This window comes from Mustela lutreola, chromosome 8 (genome assembly GCF_030435805.1).
Source record: "Mustela lutreola isolate mMusLut2 chromosome 8, mMusLut2.pri, whole genome shotgun sequence".
NCBI classification, from domain to species: Eukaryota; Metazoa; Chordata; class Mammalia; order Carnivora; family Mustelidae; genus Mustela; species Mustela lutreola.
In genome coordinates this window covers 69,469,158-69,496,842 of record NC_081297.1, presented here as the reverse complement: position 1 = coordinate 69,496,842, position 27,685 = coordinate 69,469,158, and the positions used below count along the sequence as shown (strand labels likewise).

Sequence of the window (27,685 nt, the reverse complement as noted above, 5' to 3'; positions counted from 1 at the left end):
CTTCCCAACGTCACCCCGTCAGTGAGGCCTTCCCAAAGGAAGGCCAACTGCAACACCCCCCAACATACATACCCAGCACATCCTATCCCCTTCCTTAATTTATATTTATGATATATTTACTTGTTTATTGTCAATGTTGCCTCACTCCACGATATAAAGCTCCATTTTCACAACTTTATTCACTGCTTTATCCTTAATATCTACCACAGTGCTTGGCACACTGTAGACATCAAGAAATATTTGTTGAAGATGAAAATAAGGGTGTAAAAATGCACCTAGTTAGGACACCTGGGTGGCCCAGTGGGTTAAAGCCTTGGCCTTCGGCTTAGGTCATGATCTCAGGGTCCTGGGATCAAGCCCCACATTGGGCTCTCTGCTCAGCGGGGAGCCTGCTTCTCCCCCACCCACACACACACCTACTTGTGATCCTTGTCTGCCAAATAAATAAATAAAATCTTTTTAAAAAAATGTACCTAGTATGTATCTGGCATAGAGTAAGCATTTGATAAATGGTAGCTACTATTAGAATTTGCTACAGTCAAAGTATGCAAACTATTGATCAAAGGACATAATCCTCTAGGGCAAGCAAAATCTCCTCATTAACTTCTACAGAACATTCTATCTAGTTGCTGAGATATAACAAAAACCAGCTTCTTTTCTCACTACTATACATTCAAAATTGGTTCAACAAATAATTTTTTATGGAGACCTAAATTTCTTAGCAAAACCTCCTGTGTAAAATCCGCAGCAGTTTTGTAACATAATTTTTTAGCAATGAAAAGAAATTGACAACTTTTTTTCACTTGTTATTCATCTCAGTACTTCAGGTTGTTATTGATTGTACACAGAATGTGACTCAAAATGCCTCCAACTTAGGATGAAGCATAGACATTCTTTTTTCATTTCATTTTTTTCCCATTGCCTTTAGTTTCCTCCCTCTTACACAGCAAATTGTATCACTGTGACTGACAACTGTTTTGCCAACATTTCAGGTATATTTTTCAACTTTTTGCTTTTCTATTCTCTTTATCCACATATCAAATTATTCCCCCCCCCCCCCCCCGCCGCCCCGGCCTTTAGCTTGACTATTGTTGCATCCTGTTTCATTCCAAAGATGACGTGTTATTTTAATTGACAAAATTTGGGTGTTCAAAATGGTCATTTTATTTTCTGTGCTTCTATTCAATTTAAGACCTCATTTTTCCCCAGCAGAAGAAGGTAATAACTATTGTTATTGAATGCTTACTACATGTCAGACATCATTGAGAGAATCAAGTCCCTAATTCTCATATTAGTCCTATGAGGTACCCATATTACAGGAGAGGAAACTGAGACACAGAAAACTTAAATATCTTCACCAGGATCATACAGCTGATAGTAGGAGAGCTGGGATTCAAACACAGGTGGTGTGACTCCAGAGCTGAATGTCTCAACCATCCCGCTGTAGTTATTTCTTTCAAAATTTGCCAAAAAACAGAGTGCATGAGTGGCTCAGTCAGTTAAATATCTGATACTTGATCTCAGTTCAGGTCTTGATTTCAGGTTTGTGAGTTCAAGCCTTCATTGGGCTCCCTATTGGGCTCCACGTTGGGTGTGATCCCTCCTTTATTTTATTTTTAATTAATTAATTAACTAATTTTTATTTGACAGACAGAGATCACCAGTAGGCAGAGAGGCAGGCAGAGAGAGAGGAGGAAGAAGGCTCCCTGCTGACAGAGAGCCTGATGTGGGGCTAGATCCCAGAACCCTGGGATCACAACTCAAGCAGAAGGTAGAGGCTTTAGCCCACTGAGCCACCCAGGCACCCCTCCCTCCTTTTTTAATTTTTATTTTTTTATTTTTTAAGATTTCATTTATGTATTTGACAGAGAGAGATCACAAGTAGGCAGAGAGGCAGGCAGAGAGAGAGGGGTGAAGCAGGCTCCCTGCTGAGCAGAGAGCCTGATGTGAGGCTAGATCCCAGGACCCAGAGATCATGACCTGAGCCGAAGGCAGAGGTTTAACCCACTGAGCCACCCAGGTGCCCCGATTTTTAAAAGATTTTTTAATTTTACTTATTTTGAAGAGAGAGAACAGGGGGAGGGACAGAGGGTAAGGGTAAGAAAGAATCTCAAGCAGACTCCATGCTGAGCCCAGAATCTGATGTGGGGCTAGATCTCACAACACTGATATCCTGACCTGAGCCAAAATCAAGAGTCAGACACTCAAGCAACTAAGTCACCCAGGTGCCCCAGAGCCTACTTTAAAAAATAAAATAGAAGTTGCTAGAATAGGTGATCCATATACAATATGCATTCTTCCTGTGGGACATTCTGGTGATGATGGGTCCTCTGCTCTCAGCTCAGCCACTGCCATTGATGGAGCTCAGGTTCATCAGGATCATGTCCCTTAAGAGCCAAAGTCTTTTATATAATTATTATTGTTATTTTTTTTATTTTGTTCATTCTTGTTAATTGTTGAATTTTATTAATTCTTAATTTTTAAGTTGTTCTGTTACTATTTCTTTTTGAAATTTATTTCCATAAATTAATAAACAAATATTTACTTCTATGACAATTGTTTTCTTCCTGTGGTCAGGATGCTGTATAGTAAAAGTTTTCCTTTCCCACTAGACTAAAAGCTCTGTAAGAACAAGGCTTGTATCTATCTTACTCAGGACTGTGTACCTACAGCCACACATAATGCCAAGCAGTAAGTCTGGGTTCAATGCATATTTCTTTGAACAAGTTGAAACATAATTTCCTTTCCCTCTTTCTATTCAATTTCTTATGTTGTGGTTCCATAACACTGCCTTGAGAGAACCTCAGAATAATATATTTTATTAAATATACAGATATATTTATTGAATATATTGGCAAAGTATGCTATAATTTAAAGACTGAAGACTTGCTTTCAAATATGTCTCAGAAATGGAATTAGCCTATTCCAATAGCACGTTCATGAGGCTTCAGTTTCCTTTCTAACCCCAGATAATTGTACTACACAAGGTGAGGCATCTAGTCAACTTGTGAGGTTGATACTCAGCTGAGAGAATATGGATGTGCTTGGGAATAGGATTTAATTTTTTTTTGAAGATGTGAGCATTTGAAGAAGGCAATCAGTATGTGAAGGTCAGTCCATGATTGTGCATGGACTTGAGCGGGAAAGGATAACCAGTGTAGAGAGGAACACCTCACCTGATTGACAGACAACACTCCAGGTTCCTACTGCCAGTTCTGCCACTCACCAAGTGGACAAGTCAAAGGACTTCCATCACTGCCACCATGCCGTCATCCCATCCTCATCACAGTCATAAAAATATCTAACACAGACAAAGTGCCTACCAGCTTTCATGGATTATTTCACTCAATCATTACAAGTGCCCTAATAAAGTAAATACCACAATTATTATCACCAAACTATTACAGATAAAGAAACCAAAGCATAGAGAAATTTAGTAACTTACCTAAAGGCAACATTAGGTGAGGGGCACAACTGACCTTTGAACCTTAACAATCTAATTCCAAGACCTAAACTCTTCATCAGTTCTTTCTCTCACATCTCTCTGGGTCTCACTTTTCTCATGAGTTTTCTCTATCAGAGATTAAGTTAAAAACATCAAGTCCTTCACAGCTCCAAAAGTCTATTATTTTAAATAAAATGTAGACAAATTTACCCTTCACATAGTCAGTAATGTATGTAATCACGTAATCATGATTTTGCTAATAATAATTTATCATGGAAGGTCAGCCTTTTCTTAAATGACAATTATTAACATTATTTTAACACAGTTAAATCAAGTGTTTCTGAGATCTGATTGGTACTTCTTTACGACTCAGAGCAGGTAGAGGTTGCATACGAGAAATGATTACAGATGAGGCACCTATACTATCATAAACCAAGCTGGACACAGGATCTGAGATCAGCTGTGCTCCTGTCCCAAGCAACTAAGGAAGCCTAACAGCTCGGATTCACCACACCCACTAAATGTCAATGTCTACAACATAACATCCTAAATGAGAACAACAGCTATCAAACTTTCAAGTGTCTCTTCCTACAATTAAGACCACATCCATAAACCTAAATCTGACTGCAGAAGTGTTTCTCAAACTGTGGTGACAGACTATTTTTTTCTAGTTTTACTGAGGTAGGAGACTAATTTTTAATCTCTAATCCAGTGTGAATTAGCAGGTTAAAGATTTTAAATTTTATGTTTATAAAGTATACTGAAATAAACTTCTAGAAAAATACATTTTAAAAGATATACAAACTTAACAGACCTAAATCACATTTCAATAAATCTAATCAGAACAAACATAAAAGGGAAAAGTCATAAGAATCATATACATTGTTTATAGAAAGTATGTATGTAGGAGATTAAAATGGAGAATTGCTGATTATACTCATAACTTTTGTCATTCACAATCATAAGAAACAAAAATTATGAAGGAAATAGCAATTCTCTATATTAAATTGCTTTGCTCACACTTTGAATGAACACTGTATATATCAATAGTTCAGCCGATTTTCTGCTTGCTAACTTATCCAGGTTGGATAGAAAACAATGCTACTCTTAGGGGATAATATACATCTATGTTTTGTTTTATTAACATTTATAATAAAGAAATCAATTTCACAAAGGTAAATTCACAAGAATGGAAGAAAATGAGTCACAGTAAGCTTTCATTTTTTTCAAAAGTAAGGCATGTAATGTATTTTTGAAATCTATCTTTAATCCTTTATCAATAAACAGTTACAACAATTTATCATGTAAAGTCATGGTTAAATTTCTATCACCTTTAAAAAATTAAAAGGAATGCTGGATCCATTATTTTTTCATGCCTGCATCTTCTTTTGATACAAAGTAAAATTCCAAATGTTTTCCAAATTTGTAAGGCACTCACAGATGAGCAAGCGAGATCATCAATTATCCCATTGATATCTTTTGTTGAATTATGTAATACGTCATAACAATCTATAGAAACTATTCCTTTAAGCTTCTAACTCCAATTTTGCCCTTCAGTTTTATCTATAAGTGAAATATATTTTGCATTCCCTCCTTGCATGGATTTATTTAGGTCATTGAAAATACCAACGATGTCAGATAAACAAATTTATGCTGTTCGAGTCACAATTTTTAAAATATGGGGATTAAACTACTTTCTTATCTTGCCGAAAGACTAGGAGTTTCTTTCGTGGTTCAACATTTTCAACAGAACTTTTCCCCTCTATAATCACCATAAGTCTACATGCAAAAACAGTTCCTTATAATCAGTTTTCATACAGATCATAAAGATCAGTTTCTATATTCTCTCTATAATAAAGAGAATAATATAGTAGAATATAACACAATCACCTTAGCATAACTCATAATGTTTACTATGGCATTAAGCACTCTGTATAGTTCAGCTGACATTTTTCTCATAACAAGACTTACTTGATGAAGGAAGTAGTGTGTTAAATTACGAGCTTCTCAATCTGGGTATTTATTCCAGAATACTTTTCTATTATTGCAGTTGCCGCATTAAAGGATACTTCCTTAGAAAACTTAAGCTGTAAACCACATTAGCTGACACTGATCACATGCTTAGATATTGTGGTAATAATCAAAGTTCAAAAAGTGTTGCTACACCGTTGCTTCATTTGCTTCATGCAGACCCATTACAAACAGTTTAAAACTAACCTTGATCTATAAAACTCCACAAATCCAGCTCTCACTCAGCTGTCCAATCTCATCTAATGCCACTCTCCCCCTCACTCTCTGTACTTTGGTCATAAATAAATACCCCATGTTCTCTCCCACATTACACTCTATACTTCTCCTATGATAATGTGTTAACTTTATAGCTGTTGAATACCTGTGCTCCCTTCTAGAATGTAACCACCAGAGGGACAGAGCCCATGTCTACATTCTTTTATCATAAAATCCCAAATGCCAACAACATTGAAAGTGTTCAATAAATATTCACTGAATAGAAATTTTTACAGAAGTTTACTGAGTACAGTACAGCCACAAAAATGTCTCCTATCTTTAAGAAAAAATATAAAATAACATTTTCAGACTCATTGAGTAGCAAAGTAAAAAACGACCCCTCACATTGGTAGTACAAATGCCTCCTTCCAGGAACTATTTAGCACCTGAGCCTTCTGGAGTCAGAAAAAGAAAAGGAATAAAGGGTAAATTTGGGAGGGGGGGTGTAAGGATGGGAGAGCGGGCAGAAACAAACGAAGAGGCCAAGTTGGGACACAGTGTAAAAGCGGCTAAATTGTCTGTATTATGACCTTCTCTTTTTCTGGAAGGGCCTTTCATCTCTCACTTTGCACTCCCGTTCTCACCCCATACAAAGCCTGATGAACTTCCATTCGTCTTTCAAGACTCACATGGTTATCACCTCCCTTACACACGGGCGTGCAAGCGCACACACATGCACAGCTGGATCTCTATTGTAAATATTCTTCAAATTCATAGCACTCAGTATTCACTTCTGTTGCATACAGATCATATCATTTTTACAACATTGTTTGTCTATCTTCTGTCTACTTAAAATATAACCTCCTTGAGGACAGGAATTCCTGTTCACCTTTGATGCTCCAAAACTCAGTTTACTGCCTGACCCAGTGAATATTTCAACATGCTTGCTGACATAATGAATGAATATGGTAGATAACTATTTTCCTGCTCATAGGAAGTCAGAGGATGGAGGTGAGGGATGGAACAGGAGAATAGGGAAGGGGAAAAAGATTGAGAACTTGGGCCATATGGCAGTGAAATGAACTCAAAGGTGATGTAAATGAGGTCAGATATGTGGGAGAAAGGATAGGTAAGAAAAAAGAGGCACAAAACACTAATAATCAGTGAAATCTTACCTTCAGCCTTTACTTGAGTATCTCTATTATTTTGTTTATTCGTATTTTTTTTTTCAATAATAATTTATTGAGAATCTACTTCATGGAAAGGGTTGTGCTAGGTTTCGGGAATATGTAGTTAGAAAACTGAGTTAGTGCACAAGAATAGAGAAGAACAGAAAAGAATGACAAGAGCAAGAATAGAGATTTTATACGATAGAATAAGGACAGAAGAGAAGGACATCAAAACCACCAGAACCTGCATGTTTACCATATGGGTTCTTAGGGCCCATCAGTAAAAGAATGGTTTCATAACATATCATCAGGCTTCCCGAGGAGGGTTCCCAGTGCAATACTATGGGATAAGAAAACATCCTAGGACTTAAAATTTCTTTTCATATTTCTCAGTGTTTAAACTTAGAGTTTTGTCTTTAATCAGTTTTAATAACAACAAAAATATATAAGACCTTCCTAATTAAAGCCATCTTCTCAAGCTAACCAGACAGGTACATGATTTTTCACATTTTATGGATTATTTTTTATTTCTACTTCTCTGTAGCCAAGAGATAAATTCTGCCCTACCTAAAGTAATAGGGAAAATACCAATTTCTGAAATTGTTAACTTCACTTTGCTGACATTTTGCCTTGAATTTATGACATTGATTAATAATAGCCTAATAGAATATTTACTTGACCTGATTTACTAGCATCAATATTTGCATTACTGCCATTCCTGTATAACTTCAAAATTTGAAATCTGAGATGTTCAGCTGAGTGTGTCATTTTTTAAATTGGAAATCTGATGATAATTAATACATCATAACTTATAAACCTTATTCATTTAAAATCATTTAGTGCATATAAATAAAATAAAGGTTTATCTAAGTTCATCTTTATACAAAAAGTTCAGATTTTAAAAGAATTAAACCTCAATTACCTTTTGGATTCTAAAATAACATGGTAACATAATATAGAAGTAGAAACAGTATTACCGCCTACTGAATTTTCATTGAACTAGTGAAACATTTGCTATGTTTGCCATGTTTTTATTACTCAAAGAGACTGTGAAGAGGGTTGGTAGAGTAGGATAAGTCCCTTTTTATAAGAAATTCTAGCTGACTATTTTCTATAGTTTAAAGTATGAAATCGTATATCACCCCCCACCCCCGCCTTTATTTTGATACCAAAGGTATACCCTAGGGCATACCTTTCCACCTCGAGAGTCACAGCCTTAAAGGAATCATTCAATCTTTCTTTGGCAGCATTATATCATCAAAACAGAGATGGAGTAAACGTCTGGGTTACATTATCATCTAACATAACTATACTGATAAACACTGAATTTAGCAATTAATAAAATACGTACCTCTATAAATAGAAAATATTGTTATATTTGGTTTTATAAGTGCTATAGTCTGATTATCTAAACTAGAGAGAATAAAGCATATAGTATGTTAAGAAGATAGAAAAAAAAAAGAATCTGGGATTTCCATTTAGATCAAAGTAGTGTAAAGAATAATTACTATTCAGTAAGATAGGGAGAGGGACTATTGGGGCAGGTCTTGGTTTGACTGAATCAGAAAGCAAGAATAATGTCATTTTTTAAAAACTAAAATTTGTGCCACTTTACAAAAATCATCCAACTAAGCAATTCTTGATGTTTGCTAAATATATATGCTAGTGTAAGCTAATATGAAATACATAGCAAAGTTTAAAAAAAGAAGAAAATGTATATTTTAGCTCAAGATAACTAGCTGAGATTAGCTCGAAAGGCTTCCTTAAATAAGCTGACAGGAGATTTTCAACATCTTCATCTCTTAGTTAAGTTCTCTGTGTTAATAAATGACAGAAATTAATGTAATTTAAAATTTTAATCAAAATTAACTACATTTCTCAAAGGAATTCTATGGCCAAGGTGTACCTTGGTCATATGCCACATATGCCACAGGAGTGGTAAAAACTACAATGAGGTAGATATCCAAGGACATGTGTCCCTAAGGAAGGTGTAGTCTCGTCACAGAGATATATGTGTATACACAGTGAAAATGAGAGAGCAATGCAAAATGTCATCAGTTCTATTGGAGAGAAATTACTCAAAGTACTAGAGAAATACAGTACAAAGACAATAGACTAAATGAGATATGAGTGGAATTTTCTTGGAGGACAGAGTGTTTGTCCTGGGCTTTAAAATAATTAAGTTAGTTTTTAAAGGGTAAGAAGGGGAATGAGGGATATTTCAGATGGATGGTACATCAGACGCAAATGTTTCCTCCCTGTCTGATGAATGAAAATCTAATTTAGATGGATGGGTGGACAAGTAAGAAATAAGGATGAACAAATAAGTGAGGCCCATAGCTTTGAAAGCCATAGTGATTCTGGACTTTATTTTGAAGACAATAGGAAAGTGCTGAAGATTTTTAAACACAAGAGTGACTGTATCAGAGAACATTGAAATGTCCTTTGTTCTTTTGTGCAAATAAACATTAAAAGTATCATTGACATGCTTTCATAAAAAGGCCCATCTATACAGTGCTGGTGAAATAAAAATGTTAAAAAGATGCTGCAAATCCTCTTAAATTTGACAAGATGACTGTGAGTAATAATCACCTACTGAGGCTGATTGAATATCTGTCAGGGTTGCCAGATTCCAGAACAAAATGCAAAAACTGATCATAACATTCTTGGATACAACAGAAAAACAAGGTTCACACTTACAGAATAAGATGTGGGAAAGAAGAGGGTTTTCCAATGTTAAAAGTTAGCATCTTCAAAATCTAGGCAAATGAATATGTATGGTCGGGAGCACTCAAAACAAATCTATCAAATGTCTAAGGCTCTTTCGGATCACTAGTTTATAAAGACAGCAAATTAAAAGACGAAATGAATGTTAGGACAACTATACTTTATCTCATGGTGTTACGCATCTCAAATATATGGAAAATGGGAAAAAAGATGAATCAGACACTGGTATAAAAATAATGCTATCTGTTCAACAAATTCTATTTTATTCTAAAGATGTAAGAATATATTTCCCAAGGCCCCTTGTTTAGGAAGAGCGCTGGACTAAGTTACGGCTGGTATGTAGAAATGATATTCAACACTCCCAGGTCTGGTTCCTGAAACTTCCATGCTCTCTCTTTCCTTTTTGGCCAGATGCAAAAATATCCAGTAGAATGCTGTGAGGTTCTTGCAGATTTAAAAAACAAAGCACAACAAAAGCCGTATGATTGAAGGAGATTAGATCTCAGAATGACTGTATGGAGAAAGGATCCTCCTCCTACTTCCTGATAACCCTCATTGGATTATGACATGAGTCTGAAATAAAAGCTACTGAGATTTGGGATTGTTTGTTATATTAGTTAGCATATCCTTACTACTACAGACCCCCAAAACTTTAGTTATATTTAAAAATCAGAAGAGCAGATCAAGCCCCATGTCCGTCAGGCTCTCTGTTCACTGGGGAGTCTACTACTACCTCTGCCTGCTGCTCTCCCGGATTGTGCTCTCTCTCTCTCTCTCTTTCTCTGACAAATACATAAATAAACTCTAGAAATCAGAAGAATTATACAGTATATGCTCTAAGCCTCCTCAAATCACATGAGAGTGCTTTCCCAGAGCTATAATACACTACAAATATAATCAGATTTACAATATACTGAAAAGTAAAATTGGAAAGAAATGACTTAAGGGAAAAGGATAGAATCACTCATCATTATTTTGAAATGAGAGAGCCAGATCTTCTACTGGGGATTTGGTTATTCCATGGTGATTCTCCAGGAGGCATCATCCAATGAAGGTAAGACACCATTCAGGAAGTGACAAAAGAAACATGGACACTAAATGACTGTATCAAATGTTCTCCACCTTTATAAGGTTTAAAAAAAATCTTATTTGTAAGAATTCTGAAGTAGATTTTTTTGCTTGTACTTTCATATAAGTTTATTTTTATATTTTTCCTAAGATATTCTTTCTTACTTCCCCAATACAGTTGCATTTGAGAATCTGTATTTTCTCATTATCTCTTCTTAATGTACCTTTCCTTTTTTTTTTTAAAAAAAAGTTTTTATTTATTTATTTGACAGACAGAGATCACAAGCAGGCAGAGAGGCAGGCAGAGTCTGGGGTCAGGGAAGCAGGCCTCCTGCTGAGCAGAGAGCCTGATGCGGGGCTCGATCCCAGAACCCTGGGATCATGACCTGAGCCGAAGGCAGAGGCTTTAACTCACTGAGCCACCCAGGCGCTCCTTGTACTTTTCCTTTTTTGGAAAACTTTCTATATTATATGGTATTTTTTATTCTGTTAAAGTTTTCCTTTCTAATTCTTCTTATTGTTCTAAGCATAAGTTCTCATGATTGTATAAATATTATCTGCAATGATTCTAATTTCCAAATGTTTCTTCTGTGAGAAATGCTTTTCAGTAGTATAGGAAAAAAAACAGAGAAAGAGTATTCAATAAAACCAGACTGACCAAGGAAAACGCAGGGATCAGAAAATGGGTAAGAAATCAATCAATATAAATTACTCCTTTATTATCTGCTCATCTGAGCTCTGACAGAATCCTTAACATCTTTTCCCAAAGCACTTTTTAAGTGCTTTGAATTATTTTATATCCTTTCTGGGCTCATGTCATCATCATCAGATTATCCCGCACTCTGCAAATGGATCATAAATTATGTGACTTGCTTTCACAGCCCCAGAGGGATACGTTGGGTATGAATTCTCAAAAATAGATATCCCTTTGGTGTGACCATCATACATATATTCATTTAACAAAAGTTTAATGAAGGTCTACTATGCAACAGATATCAGTGATATGTCAATGGACAAAAAACAAAAATTACTACTCAGTGGCTTATTTGGTGGGGAAGAGAGGGAAACAGATAACAAATCCAATTAACTACAATTAATTAATTACCCAGTACATAGACAGTAACAAGTGCTATGGAAATAATAAAACAAAAATTTTAAATAGGGTGTTTAGGAAAGGCCTTACACAATGCGCATTGGAGTCTAGACTGAAGGAGGCAAGGAGGTGACTGTGATGGTATCTTAGGAAACAGAGTCTCTAGCAGAAGAAACAGCAACTGCCTTCAGTTGGGAATGTACTTGGTGTACTTGAGAAACAGAAAGAGGACAGTGTGCCTGGAGCAGCAGCAGTATGACTAGGGCTGCGGGAAGAGCAAGAGGAGATGAGGTCTAAGACCTGACAGGGCACAAAATCATGTGAGCCTCGTGACTCACTGTAAGAACTTTCTTTTCTTATCTTTTCTTTAAGATTTTATGTATTTTTTTGAGAGAGAACCCATGCAAGAACGTGAGCGGGGGCGGCGGGGGGGGGGCAGTGTGAGAGAGGCAGACTCCCTGCTGAGCAGAGAGCCCAATGCCTGGCTCCCATTACCCCGAGATCATGACCTGGCTGAAGGCAGATGCTTAACTGACTGAGCCACCCAAGTGCCCCAAGACTTTCTCTTTTTCTAGTAGTGAAATGGAAAGCCACTGAAGAATTTTGAATAGAGGAATGATATTAAATGACTTATATTTAAAACATTAAATTCTGGCTGCTGCATGTTGGCAATGACAGGAGAAAGCAGTCTGATGATTGCAATAATCGAGGTGAGACATGATGGTTCAAACCAGCGTAATAGTGGGTAGAGAAGATGAGCAATGGTGAGATTCTGAATATATACAGTATTCAGAACAGACAGGATTTGTTGACAGATTGGATACAGAGTATGAGAGAAAGAGAGGAATCAAGGAGGACTGTAAGATTTTTTACCTGAACAAGTAGAAGGATAAAACTGGCTCAGCTGGGTGGCCTGGGTGGCTCGGTCGGTTAAGTGTCTGCCTTTGGCTCAGGTCATGATCTCAGGGTCCTGAGAACAAGGTTCCGCACAAGGCTCCCTGCTCAGCAGGGAGTCTTCTTCTCCCTCTGCCTGCTCTTCCTGCGACTCCCCCTGCTTGTGCTCTCTCCCTCTGCCAAATAAATAAATAAAATATTTTTTAAATGGCATTTACTGAAATGGAAAAATTAGAAGAACTGGTTTGAGAAAGAGAAATGAGGAATCATAAGTCTGGGATACATTAAGACTATTAGACATGCAAATGGAGACACTAAGCTGGCAGTGGGAATTATATGATGGGGATTCAGAGGAAACACACATGGGAAATATAAATCCAGAAGTCATCAGCACGTAGATGACATGTCCAGCCATAAGATAAAATGGTATCACAAAAACTATGAGAAGAGACAGCAAGAGAATACTAAGAGCTCTGGGGCACTCGAACATTAAGAGTTCTAAAAGAAGAGAAAGACATAGCAAAGGACTGGGAACAATAGGCCAGTGAATTCAGAGCAAAACCAATAGAGGGTCAGGGCATAGAGTGTCCAGTGCTGCTCATAGGTCAAGTAAAATGAGGACTGATACTTGATCTTTGGAGTTAGCAACATGGAGGTCATTAGTAACCTTGACCGAGCTATTTCAGTTGAATGATGGAGGCAGAAGTCTGTTTGGAATGTTTCAGGAGAAAATGAGAACAGTGAAATTCAACAAAGTGAAGACAGACAATTTTTGGAACAATTTTGCTATAAAGAGGAGGAGAGAAATGTAGTGATAGTAGGAGAGGAAGGAGAGTAGGATCAAAGGAAGTTGTCTTTGTTTTCATTTTACAGATGGCAAATACAACAGTATTTCTGTAAGATGGTAGGGAAGAACGATTAGAGAGGAAAAAAAACTAGTGATTAGAAGAAAAGAGGGAAAATCACTGCAGGGATGTTCTTGAGTACATTTGAGAAATGGAATCTAATATACAAGTAGAAGGGTGGCATGTGCTGGGAATGTGGGTACTTCTTTATCCATACTAACAAGAGAGAAAACAGAGCTAGGCGCACAAAGGCAGAAGTGGTTAAATGTGGTAGTGCAAACTTTAGGATGTTTTCTTCTGGTTCCTTCTATTTTCTCAGTAGAATAGAAAGGGAAGGAGTCATCTGCTTAAAGTTCAATGGGGTAGAGAATTTAGAGGTTTGGGGAAGAGGGGAAGGTATGAAATGAGCTTCTAGAAGTGTGGAAGTGTGAATAGCATGGGGAAATAGGACTGCCAGGCAGCATTGTAAGTCCACTCAAATTTGATGATCAGGAATCTGAAGTGAGACCAATAAGCCTGGGAAGCTATGTCAAATGGTTTAGGAACAGAAGAGGAGTTGTATTTACCTGTCCTTTGATGGCCAAGGAACAGAGTATTTACAAGGGAATAGTATAGTGATTAATCATGAAATTTCAGCTAGGCTTAAATGACAGGAAAATATGAAGGAAATGAGGAATAGGTGGGAAGTGGGGGTCAAAGAATTGTTGAATAGAGGTATTAGAAAGTAAAGTGAAGACAAGAGTTTATAGCATGAGAAGGATGCTTGCAAGCAAGATTATGGCCGTTGCTGGTTATATACAGTCTTGAATGTACCCAGGGATGAGTCTGACGAAGGATGGAGGACAAGATCACTGAAAGAAAGGGTGTCAGGGAGCCAAGTGGCGAAGAGTAGTAGAAGAATCTATAAGAATCACGGCTGGAGCAGTGTTTGAAGAAGCAAAAGTGAGCCAGGAGCTGAGGTATTCAACGAATAAGGTTACATTCAACATGGAGTCTAAAGTAAATAAGTTGATGAACTTTGTGATACTGAAGATATTCATTTTAAGAAATAGGAACCTGCTTTTGCCTTTTACAGAATATTAATGAGCACACAAAAAAGAAAGACAGATAATTGAAAGTTATTTCCACAATCAAGAATAAAAGGGAATTTGTTAATAGTACGTAAATCAACCTGACATGTTTAAGGCTGGATTGTGCCTTTCCATTCTTTAAGAGGAGTCATTCAAAAAAGAACCTGTATAACAAATGTATTTCTACTTGTTCTGAAAGAATCAGCTGACAGACTTTACTTAGATTTACTTTTAAAGTATTTGACCATAAAAAAATACCTCTACACAGAGCACATAAGAACAGAGAAATTATGAAATCAATATAATGTTCTATTAAGTCAGTTTAAAAATCAAATAGCAGCTATCTTTAAAAATAAAGTACGATTTTTCCAATGTGGGGGGAGGAGGAATAAGAAAGGAAATGACTGAACCATTTAAGACAAGATTATTTCTTCCCTGAGCATTCTAACTACTGTAAATCAACAGGGAAATCTCTGGTTTCAGAAAATTGTTTCAGTCATTCTGAACATTAGTTATATTCATTCAGTCTTAAGGAGACTACTAAGAGATAACATGTATTTCTAGGGGCACCTGGGTGGCTCAGTTGGTTCAGGGTCCAACTCTTGCTTTTGCCTCAGGTTATGACCTCAGGGTCATGGGATTGAGGCCTCTCCCCACCCCCACAATGGGTGCGAGGAATCCTCTGGAAATTCTCTAGCCCTCTAATTCTCTCTCCCTCTCTGCCCCACCACTGAAAGGGAGTGTGCAGGAGCACTTTCTCTGTCTCTCTTTCTCAAATAAATAAATAAAATCTTAAAAAAAAAAAGAAATAATGTATTTCTAGGGGTGATCATGTGCTATATGATGCCATTGTGATTCAGCAGCTAAACACTAAATATTTCAGTTAGATTTTAAATTATATTCACAAATTACAATCTTTCACAAAGAGAAACAGATGAGCACCATAAAAAGGTAGATATATCTGTTTAATCATTGTCTTCTCCCAGCAAAAAAAAAAAAAAAAAAAAGGAAACTACAGAGCTCTGATGGGTGATCTGGCTTCAGTGAATATATAAAATTAAAAGTAAATGAAAGGGGCGCCTGGGTGGCTCAGTGGGTTAAGCCGCTGCCTTCGGCTCAGGTCATGATCTCAGTATCCTGGGATCGAGTCCCGCATCAGGCTCTCTGCTCAGCAGGGAGCCTGCTTCCCTCTCTCTCTCTCTCTCTCTCTCTGCCTGCCTCTCCATCTACTTGTGATTTCTCTCTGTCAAATAAATAAATAAAATCTTTAAAAAAATAAATAAATAAATAAACGGAATCTTTGAAAAAAAAAAAAAGTAAATGAAAGCTAGACAAGATGCCTGTCTGTCATGACTAGATATTTAACTATGTGATTAGTTGCTGGAGAAAGAAATATGACTAAAAGACATATTCCTGCCTTTAGGTCCCCCATAGACCAGAGGAAAAGATATGCATATAAGCAAAATATGCATGAGAAATATCTGTACATAAAATGCTAGGGGACCGACAGGAAGGGGTGAATACACCTTCCTGAGAGAGTAAGGGGAGGCTTGTGGATGATGTTTGGTCTGAGCCTTGAGGACTGCGCTGGAGTTCAGATTGAAGGAGGCCTACATCTGCATGTGCTGGGAGGGGCTGGAATTAGGAAGGAAGAAGCTCATGCAGAGGGGAAAGCAACAGCCAAATCTAGAGGAATGAAAATGCACAGGGCATTTTAGTTAACTGTGAAGAGAAGAGTGTGATTTATGAAGAGAAACAATGGATGAAAAAAATTGTAAAACGAAATTAGAAATGTAGCCTTGTAAATAATTTTTTCCAAGACTTTTTATTTCACCCTGTTAGTGTGTTCCACAGAATATTAGTTCCTTGGGATGCTGATGGACATTATGTGAGACCCATGGCACCTCTGATAAGGTTAAACAAACTTTAAAGGATTTCTTTACTCTAGGACTTCTCTGCACTTCTAAATATACTAATATATACTGGAATCTCAAAAGGAAAATAGCTTATGCAGTTTTACAAACTAATTTAATCATAGAACCCCTTTTTTAAGAAGCATATTAGAGAACTAATGTTCTGTGGGAATGTACTTTTAAAATTGCTGCTGGGGCAATTGGGAAATCACTGCAATATAAATTGCTTTCCCATCACATGATGCCGTATATCTATTCCTTCACCCAATAAACATTTATTTAGTACCTTCTACATGCTAAGCCTAATAGTGCATTAAAGTACATGAGTCTTATAAATTCAGATTATGGTGATATGAATAAAAATAATACTAGATGCATCCTGGGTTAATCTGAACAAAACAAAAATGAACTAAGATTCTTATTATAAAGGATTCACACTCATCATGGTGCAGTAGTAATTAGGGATGGAGACTCGGGAGCCAAACTCCCTGGGTTTAAACCCTAGCTAACCTACCTACTAGCTGTGTGATCTTGGGAAAATTACTTAACCAATCTGTGCTGCATTTTCCCCCTCTGTAAAATGGGAATGGTAACAGTACCTGACTCAGTGGTTGTTCTGATAATTAGGCAAATTAAATAATTTACTATTTCAAAAGAGCTTAGAATAGTGATTGGCATAAGGTAAGCATAACGCGGTTTGTTAAATAAATAAAATCAATATGCTAGGGTCAGAGGGAGTATTTTTCTTTCCTTTCCCAAAGTACTTTATTGCACATTTACTCTGGGAAATTTTTGTAATAAATCAGCTGCCTATTTAGAAATTGGTGGAAATGAGGTAAACACAAGACCATTTGGGCTCTTTAAGTGGGAATCTTGACTGAAATATCCATCTTTACCCTAGGTAGGGCACCAGGGTCTCCTAGCTCTCAATATTTTCTCCACACACTAGTTGGAAAAGTCTGGATACAAAAATGAAACAGAAGGATGAAGTAATAAAGTGGATTGCTAGTTTCTTCTTTATACTTTTTTCTGTTTTTCAAATTATCCAAAATCAGTATGTACTATTTTTGTATTCAGAAGAAAGAATGCTATTTTAAAAGGTCAGCTTTTAAATTAGTGTTAGAAACAAAGATGAATACAAAATGGTAACTTTTTTCCTTCCCAAACTAGTAGCCAGGGATAATTGGGAGGTAAGATAGAATAAAGAATTACGTTTCAAATTAGAAAAAGCTGCTTAGGTGCGCCTGGGTGGCTCAGTTGGTTAAGTGACTGCCTTTGGCTCAGGTCATGAGCCTGGAGTCCTGGGATTGAGTCCCACATTGGGCTCCCTGCTCAGCGAGAAGTCTGCTTCTCCTGCTGACCTCTCTCCTCTCATGCTCTCTGCCTTTCACTGTCTCTCTATACCTCTCAAATAAATAAATAAAATATTAAAAAAAAAAAAGAAAAAGCTGTTTATACCAAAGAAATTCCAAAAATCTTAATATGCTAAAAAAATCATGAAAACTAATCTATTACTATAAAGAAAATTATGATTCACATTGAAATCATAACTGCTTGAGAATTCAGGTCACTGTTTCTTCTCTACAGAATAAAAAAAGATGGTGTACAAAGTTACATCAAAATTAAAATTGTTAGAAAGTGTTGTAGAACTCAAATTTCAGGGATTAAACCTGGGAAACCTTCTCACAGACATTTCATTATAATAAAATCTAAAGATTTTTTTTCCTCCAGACTGAATAAAAACACATTAATTTTAGTAAATGTTGGATGGATCATTCAGACTGCTCAGGTCAAAATCTTGCAGTCATTTCTCTCACGTCCCACATCCAATGGTCTAGTATATCCTCTCTGCTCCTCTTTAATATATGTCCAGAATCTGACCACTTACCACCCACACCCTCTCTGGTCCAAGCCATCACCATCCAAAATGGTCTCCCTGCTACTGTTCTTCCCCTCAGTTTTTGCTGAAGGAGTGATCCCATTACAACATAAGTCTGATGGATCTCACTCCCAGTCATCCCCAAACCTCAGCCATTTCCCATCATGCTTATGAAATAAAAGTTAAAGTCCTGGCCAATCTCTCCATAACCCAGTCCATGTTAGCCCTCTGCTCTTACTCTTCCTTCCCTGCTCTGTTTCAGTCTCCCTGGCCTTCTTCCTGTTTCTAGAACAAACCCATCAGGCCTTTGCATGTGTGTTCTTCCTGCCTAGAATGTTCTTCCTACAGATATCCAGGCACCTTACTCCCACACTTCCTTCACTACTGTGCTCGAATGTCACCTTACCAATGACGTTTTCCCTGATCACCTCTTTTAAAATTGCAAGCCACCCTATGCACATATTCCTATCAGGCTTCCCAGAATTTTCTCTAAATAGCACATAATACCATCTAATACTCTGTATATTTTCCTTATTTATCTCATTGTCTCTCCTCAACAGAATGAAAACTTCCTGAGGACAGGATTTTCCTTTGTTTTGTTCCCTAATGTATTCTCAGAGGCCAGAATAGTGCTCAGCACACAGTAGCTGCTCATTAAATACTTGGTGGCTATTAAATAAAGTGGAGGTAGGCTTTTGGAAATACACTCCTCAAATCTGGAGAGAGACCTGAGCTGAAGCTATAACTTTAGGAGTCATCAGTGACGACATCATTAAAAATAAAGACAGGAGAGATTTGGTAAAAAAGAATGAAAAAAAAAGAAAAAGAGAAATAAAATTTCAAGAAAAGCCATTTTCACAATCTTTGCTAGAAAAGCATCATAATTTTAAAAAATGCACTTTTTGCAAATTTCAAACTGACAAAATTTACAAAGCTGAAGGCGATTCAAAAGATATAAAATATGCTACTAATTGCAAGAGTCTGAGTCAGTATTTTTCTTCTTTAATTTAAATTCAGGTTAGTTAACATATAGTGTAGTATTGCTTTCAGGAGTAGAATTTAATGATTCATCACTTACATATAATACCCAGTGCTCTCCTCAACAAGTGCCCTCCTTAATCCCCATCCCCCATTTAACCCATCCCCCACCCACATCCCCTCCAGCAACCCTCAGTTTGTTTTCTTAACTATAGTCTCTTTTGGGTTGCCTTTTAATTACTCTAACTGCATCTGCTTTATTTAATAATCAAGGTTACCTTATCTTTTCAATAAATGAAGGATATGGATGCCTTCTCATCTTACCATTTACCATCTGATCTTAAACAACAACCACAGTACACTAATAAGGAAATGAAACACATGTATAATGTGTTCCTCAAGAATTCCCATTGTAGCTTCCTCCTGGGTGACCATTTAACTATACTGGTGACTGCCAGGACATGGGAGAATTGAATGTAATCTATTTGGAAGTAATGGCAACTACAATTCTCTCTCCAATAATCTGAAACTTAGTCTGAAGCTTCTTCAAAATATAAATGCAGCGCCCAAGGTCAGACAACACTTTCCTGAGAGTCAGCTATTAGAATGCAGAGCAGTCGCCTGAAAGACTCTGCTGTCTGCATTTTGTTGAAACAGATGTGAAAAGTGAGGAAAGTATTATAAAATCACCACCACCCCTGCTTGGTAATTTGTGTTAATTGTATGTATGAAGTTGTTGGCCCATTGTACTTCTTAAATGACATCCCTCAACAGTCCCTGCAATTTGTCTCAACAAGATGCAGACACAGTTGGGCTGGAAGACATCTCGCTGCAGAGCAATCTGAAAGCTTTTTCCAACACCTTTAATGCATATTCACAACCACCGCTTTCTAAAATGCAGAATTTCATCACCTACTATATTTAAATTTCTAAAATCTGCATTATATATTTCAAGTATGTTTAAATCAAAGTTTAAGTATTGGAAAGGCCTACATAATTTAACAAGTAATATGTATTAGAGGATGCTGACTCAGCAGATGGTAGGCAATGAACAAGCCAACCTTAACTGTATGAAAACTGCAAATAACTGCAGGTTTAAAGTTATGAAGATGAAGCTGAGAAAGAAATTAAAATTTCATAAAGGAAATAGACAAGGGAAATCAAATGAGGAAAAGCAAAAGTATAAAGGCAAAAAAGTTGAAAATATGAAACAACCTGAATAGTAGATAAAACAGAAAATCAAGTAAATTAAATGAGTTTAGGCTCTAAGCTAAAAAGAAATTGGTATTAATCAACCATAATACTTACCCACATTTTTTAAAATGGCAATTATTGGGGTGCCTGGGTGGCTCAGCGGGTTAAAGCCTCTGCCTTCGGCTCGGGTCATGATCCCAGGGTCCTGGGATCCAGCTGCCATCAAACTCTCTGCTCAGCAGGGAGCCTGCTTCCCTTCCTCTCTCTCTCTCTGCCTGCCTCTCTGCCTACTTGTGATCTCTCTCTCTCTGTCAAATAAATAAATAAAATCTTTTAAATAAATAAATAAATAAATAAATAAATAAAAGGGCCATTATTTTAACGGGGGGGGGGGCGGTAAATGAAACAAGGGAATTCTAGAATATTTTGGAGAATAACAGCAAATAGGTCATCAATGTGAATTTTTCTCAGATTCCTTCCCAATTAACTCTCCAGAACCTTCTTCTCTATTACATCTCTCTAGTGCTCCTTGTTGTATCTAACATCATAACCAAATCTACCTTCCTCACCACAAATCCACCTTCCTCGCCACAACACACTGATCTTCCTGTAAGAGATTTGTATGGAGTATGGGAGTCAAGAAAATGACAAAATCTCATTTCAGGATGACCCACTATAAATCATATTTAACACTTATGGAATACCTGTATTATAGAATCATAGACTCTCAAGGTCAGAAGAGATTTTAAAGGTCTTCCAGTCCAGCCAAGCATCCATTCTCAAAGTCCTTCTGTGATATTCCTGCCAGGCAGCTAAACTATGCTTACTGAAACATGTTGATTGATGGAGAATCCAACATCTACCAGAGTGTCTCATTTTACCTTCAAACATCAGTTCAGCCTGTTATTCATTCTATTTCTATGTCCCTTAAACTAAATAGTTCACTGGGACATTTATTGATAAGAAAACATAAAAACATCTAAGTGACCGGAGCCTACTTTATAGAGACTCTCATTTTATTCAGATGATTGGCGGACCCCTAACAGTTTATTTTCAAAGTTCCCCAAGTGAGAGGCACCTCGGTGGTGTCATCAGTTAAGCGACCAACTCTTGGTTTTGGCTCAGGCCCTGATCCCAGGGTCATGAGATTGAGCCCTGCATCAGGTTCTGAGTTCAGCGTGAGTCTGCTTAGATTCTTTCTCCCTCTCCGTCCTTCTCAGACCCTCCCCACACCTAAAATAAATAAGTAAATCAATCAATCAATCAATCTTCAAACTTTCCCAAGCAATTTTAATATGCAAGCCAGGATTAGAACCATCACCTAAAACTAAGTTCTCTCCACACCACGGTAGAGTTACTATTAGAAAATGTCAGATGAGCCATCTTCCTAAAACTCCTATTTATTAGGCTCAACTTGATTTCCTGATGATTATACAGTAGAATACAGTAACATTATAACATAGAAAAAGTACAAGATTCAAATTCAGACAGAGCTGAATTTGGGACCTTCCTAAGTGAATACCCTCAGCCAAATTATCTATTCTGAGTCTCAGTTTCCCCATCTATAAAAAGAGGATATGATCATTAATGGGGAGTTGAGGGAGATAATATATATTCCACATGGGAATACAACACTATCACGTTCCTCTGAGCCTTCTCTAGGTAAATGTGGTAGAAAATCCCTAGAGTGGCCCCATGATTCCCACTTCTTCTCCCCTTGAGTGTTCACACCAGATTTGCTCTCCCCTTGAGTGTATGTGGGACCTGTGACTTGCTTCTAACCAACAGAAAAAGATGAAAAGGATTCTGTGGGTCTAATTAAGGCCCCAAATCAGTTGATTTGGGGTTAATCCAAAGGAGGATTATCCTGGGTGGACCTGACTTCATCCAGTGAAAGCCCTTAAAAGAGTGACTGGACTCTCTCTGAAGTCAGAGGCTCCAAGCAGCAGAGACTTCCTGTGGGTTGATAAAGTAAGGTCATGGCACATGACCTTGCTCACATAGCAAGGAACTACAGGAACCATGGGTGGCCTTTGGAGCCTCCAGCCAACAGACAGTGAAAAACTCAAAGCTCTCCACCATTGTGCTTCAAGGAAATAAACTGTGCCAACAGCCTGAGTGAACCCAAAAACATATCTTCTCTCGGTCAAGTCTCTAGATGCAAATGCATCTGTGAGAACCTGGGCAGAGGACTCATGAAGCCAGGTCCAGACTTTGAGATAATTAACAGTGTGTTGTTTTGAGCCACGATGTTTGTGGTAGTTCAGTTTCCAGCATTAGAAACTCCAACCATTTTCATGTGAATGTTTCAAGTCTGCTCATGGTCTTGGTCCCTCTCCCTAAAACATCTCCACTTCAGCAAACTTTCCTTTAAAGTGCAGTTTGTAAAAGTGGGTGCAACCATCACAGCAAAAATATATTCAGGCAGAAGGCATCAAAGGATGAAATCTGGGGTGGTGGTAGTCAGAAATTTAATGAGAAACACCATATTTACAATTTAATTTGATTACACTCTGTTTTATATCTTAAGGTACAGATCCTCTCTGTTGTGTCATCTCAGATTGAGAGTAAAGAGACATTAGAGCTCTTATTACCAAATTGTTTTGCTAATGAGCCTCTCTTTTTCCATCTGGAAGGTAACCCATGAAATCTGACTTTTGTACTAACTCCAAAGTTTGCAAAGTGTTTTTTTCAGAATTTCAGAGTCATAAAGGTTTCTATTGTACTTTACATGAATCTATTAGTTTGTATAATCACTTGCACTGCATAATGACCTCACTCACCTCATGGTAATTTGACCCACTTACATGCACATATGTGTACACAAACATGGGTGTGTACATTCTCCACAATCAGAAGAGCCTCAGAACTCTAGTTTCCCTCTTTTCAGATTTAAACAGGCAAAATACATTTAAAAGTACCTCTAATCAATTCATATCCAAACACATCATGAAGCCTCATTCTTTACTTTTGATCATTAATGACTTTATGGCAGAAGATATGATTTTCAATCTTTAATTTCCAAAAGGAGCCTTTCTATTAATCGTCTTTGCAAAGGGACATGCAGAAGAGATTAACAGCACCCCTCTTTTGACACACACCACCAGTCATTCATTGATTCCCAATGTCAAAACTGTTAAAGACCATATATGTATTCTTTACTTTCCTTACTGAGGACATGAGTATATGATCCTAAAGAGACCTAACAAAGATAGATGCTCAGAATGACAAAATGAAAAAATAGAAAGGACTTGTAATCTTGATGACATTGCTCAGCCAATGAATTAACTAGACCTCTACTACCCTACTGATCTCTATGAACATGAGAAAATAAATGCTTTGTGTAGGCCACCTTCTAGGTATTCAGTTACTTGCAGTTACCAACACATTAAATGATACATTTGCTTATCTCCCATCCAAGGACTTACCAGGCCCCACCCTGCTTAGCTTCCAAGATCAGAAGAGATCAGGGTATTCAGGGTTTGGCTGTAGACTACATTTGCCTATCCCTAACAATGTTTAGCCTTTCTAAGCCTCAGCTTTTTCAGCAATACAAAAAGGAAATATGGCTATATAGTCTTTGCACTGATTAAGTTAAGATAAAGTAGCTAAGTTTTTATATTAATTCCAATATGTATGGTGATGGGGCCCTCCACACCAGCAAGCAATTCTCTGCACACCAACTGGATGTCCTACAATTCAACTCCATTTTGACAATACCTACCCAGAAAGCATCAGATTTCACAGGTTAAGGGCTCAGTCCTATAAGAATGTCCTGTGTCCCCCCAGATTCCACTCACTTCAGACACCAGTACAAGCCCAGATTGTCACCTGTGCTTCTGACACACTGGCTATAAATGGAGGTTCCTACAGCCCCCTCCTTTGGTTCGATTAATTGGCTAGAAGGGCTCACAGAACTCAGCATAACATTTTACTTACTAGACCACTGATATACTATAAAATAATATAACTCAGGCACAGCCAGATAAAAGTGATGCATAGGGCATGGCATGGAGGGAGGGTGTGGAGCTTCTAGGCCCTCTTCCAGGCTCCTCCACATGTTCATCAACCTATAAGTTCTCTGGAGAGAGAATTTACCTTCTTGGTTTTAAAAGAGGCTTCATTCCATAGGCAAGATTGAATTCACTGGCCATTGGCAATAGATTCAACCACCAGTCCCTCTCACCTCTCCAGTTGAGAAAGTTCCAATCCTTTAACCATATGGTTGGCTCCACTGGCAATCAGCCTCATCTTTAGGTGCCTTCCAAAAGTCACCTCATTAATATAACAAAAGAATTACTGTTCTCATCACTTAGTAAATTCAAAGATTTTAGAAGCTCTGTACCAGAAATAGGAACAAAGCCAAATATATATTTCTTATTGTAAGTCACAATATCACATGAGGTCATTTGCCCTAATCCAATACAACAGTATCCCTATTAAAAGGGGAAATCTGAACACACACACACACACACACACACACACACACACACAGGGAAACACACCACATGAACATAAAGGTAGAAATGAGGGTGATGCATCTACAACCCAGGAACACCAAAGATGGCCGACGAACATCAGAAACCATGAGAGTTGCTAGAAACAGTCCTCAGAAGAAACCAACTCTACCAACACCTTGATTTTGGACTTCTAGGCTTCAGAATTGCAAGACAATGAATTTCTATTGTTTAAGACATTTAGTCTGTGGTACTTTGTTACAGCAGCCCTAGCAAAGGGTTCAATGTTAAAAGTAAATCCAAATTCCAAAGAAAACCAAACAGCGGCAACAACAAAAACACAGAAAAGAATGTTCATTTTTTAAAGTTACACATTCATAAGCTGACATTTATTTTCATAGATAACTGATCGTAGTACAAAAAAAAAAAAAGATTCTCAACATAAAGTGTTTACATATGGATTAACCTTAGGTCAGAAACTGAAGAGCTTCTCAAAAGAATATTCCACAGCTGGGGGGAAAAAAAGGAAAGAAGTTGGAGGGCATGTATTTTTAATAGAATCTAAGGGAGAATTTTCAAATATACAAATAGAACAATAAGAAGGGTTAAGAGACAAGTGCACTTTCTTAATAAAACGATGAAATCACAAATGCTAGCATAGATTAAGAAAGTAATCATGAGATGTGAGAAGAAAATCCATTTGGACATATCTTTTAAATTTTAATTCTTTACAAAGCACTGTGAATTGTTATATTTGCATAGTTAATCATTATTTTTTAAGTCTTACAGTTCCTTGAAATTTCCTACTAAAGAATTGTCAGTAAAAAGATGTGGAAGATGTTTTGTATTGAATTTGAATATATTATTCACCTAATTACAACCTTCATGTAACAAAGGTTTCCTAATGTAGTCTCATCTAAAATTAATAGATATATATTTAGTGAGTCCAAATGTTTAATGAGCTACAAGGTTTATTAACATTTCCATTTTACTTATTCTTAGCTTTACTAAAGCTCATCTATTGCCCACAGGCTTGTGATGCACATATCACATAATAAAAAGCCAAAATTAAATTTAAATTCTTATGTAGCAGAATTTCCTACAAGCAAATGAATACAAACATGGCTACATTATTTCAGAACTGCAAGATTTAAAATTGAAGATTAAAGCTTTTATTTGCTTTTAATTAATCTTATATTTGTACAAAGGGAGAGCACAAGTAAGCACCAAATTTACCAACAGACCTAGAAAATGATATTTTGAATAAAAATGGGTACAGTTTCTGCAGCTTGAGGATAGTTCTACTGCTCAAATAACACCTCCCTCATCTATTGACTGATGGCAGAAATTATTAAAATGATTAATTCTTGTAAAAATATACTTTAAAAAAATTTTTCATTTTTATTATTTATTTGAGATAGAGAATGAGAGAGAGAGCACAAGCAGGGGGAGAGACAGAAGGAGAGGGAGAAGCAGAGCATGGAGCAGGGAGTCCGATGTGGGGTTCGATCCCAGGACCCTGGGATCATGACCTGAGCCAAAGGCAGATAGATGCTTAACCGACTGAGCCACCCAGGAGCCTGAAAATATGAATACTCTTAAAGAGAGTAACACTTTAAGCTGTTCTCAGTGGAAACATTTGAGATCCCACCTAAGTGCACATTTTTATAGCTGGGGGGTGGGGTTTGGAGAGGGAGTAGAGGAAAGAAGCACCTAGATGGAGGCTGGAAGCACCACAACCAGCATTTATCAGTTTCCTATTCTGCTTTTATCGATTCAGGATTCTATTTTTCCAAATGAACCTCTTCTCATGGAAACCATGATATTGAAGTCAGAGATCCAGACACTGAATAGATGTGGTCTAATTTAGATTTACGTGCAAACATTTATCGAGTATATTACACACAAGATACTGAGCTAGATTTTCTGGGAGATAAAAATAAATACAAAAAGACAGAGTGGCCAAGTTCTCAGAAACTTATTATCTGGAAGGGGTATAAAATAAATTTGAAATTCACTAACCATACAGACAGTATACAGCATGGTGGGTAAGAACATGGACCCGAGGGTTACACTGGTCTGAATACTGGCTCCAACTGAAAAGTCACGTCAACATCTCTGGGCTTCAGTTCCTCAACTGTGTAATGAGCATGGCTTGTTAGGAAGCCGAACTGGGTTAATATATATAAAGCCCTCTGAAGTGTAAGCAATAAGTATGAGATAAGCGTCATTTGAGAAAACTATTTAAAAAAGTGAAAGTGGGAGTTCCAGGAAGGGCAAGAGGGCATTTGATGGAAAAATCAGGAATGGCTTTTCTACGATAGGCAGCATAAGGCGGACTGTATTACTGACCCCCTCTCCTGCATCAGACACGAAAGAACTCCCCCTCTTCGGAAAGCGCTGCTGCCATTCTGCTGTTTGACTGCCTCACTTCCCAGGTAGGTGAACTGCAACCGGCTCTTCTCCTTTTGTTTGCTCTTTCTCCTTGGTCACAAGGAGAACAACTCGCACTAAAACTGTCATTTTATAACAAAAGTATGTCAACATTTCACATGTAGTCTTCACAAAAATGTCAGCGTGAATTTTTATGATGCAAGTGTCATGAATATCCTTCCACATTCATTTATTTTTAATATATGAAGAAGTAAGTTCTTCTCTGTTGGGGGAAAAAGAACATGAGATGAATTTGGTTCAGATCTCGTTTTGTTTTTTTTGTTTTTTTGTTTT

The 27,685-nt window shown here is 37.2% G+C and overlaps 1 protein-coding gene across 2 annotated transcripts in view; it reads right to left on the bottom strand.

The window, feature by feature from the left end:
- Window positions 1-27,685, bottom strand: part of NELL2 (neural EGFL like 2) — a 420,543-nt gene that overhangs the window by 373,588 nt on the left and 19,270 nt on the right. The window contains exon 1 of one of the 2 annotated variants that reach the window (XM_059185588.1): window positions 5,417-5,435. The exons of the other annotated variant lie outside the window; for it this stretch is intronic. The gene's annotated coding sequence lies outside the window, so the exon portion shown is untranslated. Of the gene's footprint in view, window positions 1-5,416; window positions 5,436-27,685 lie in introns of those variants that run through there. 2 annotated transcript variants of the gene reach the window in all.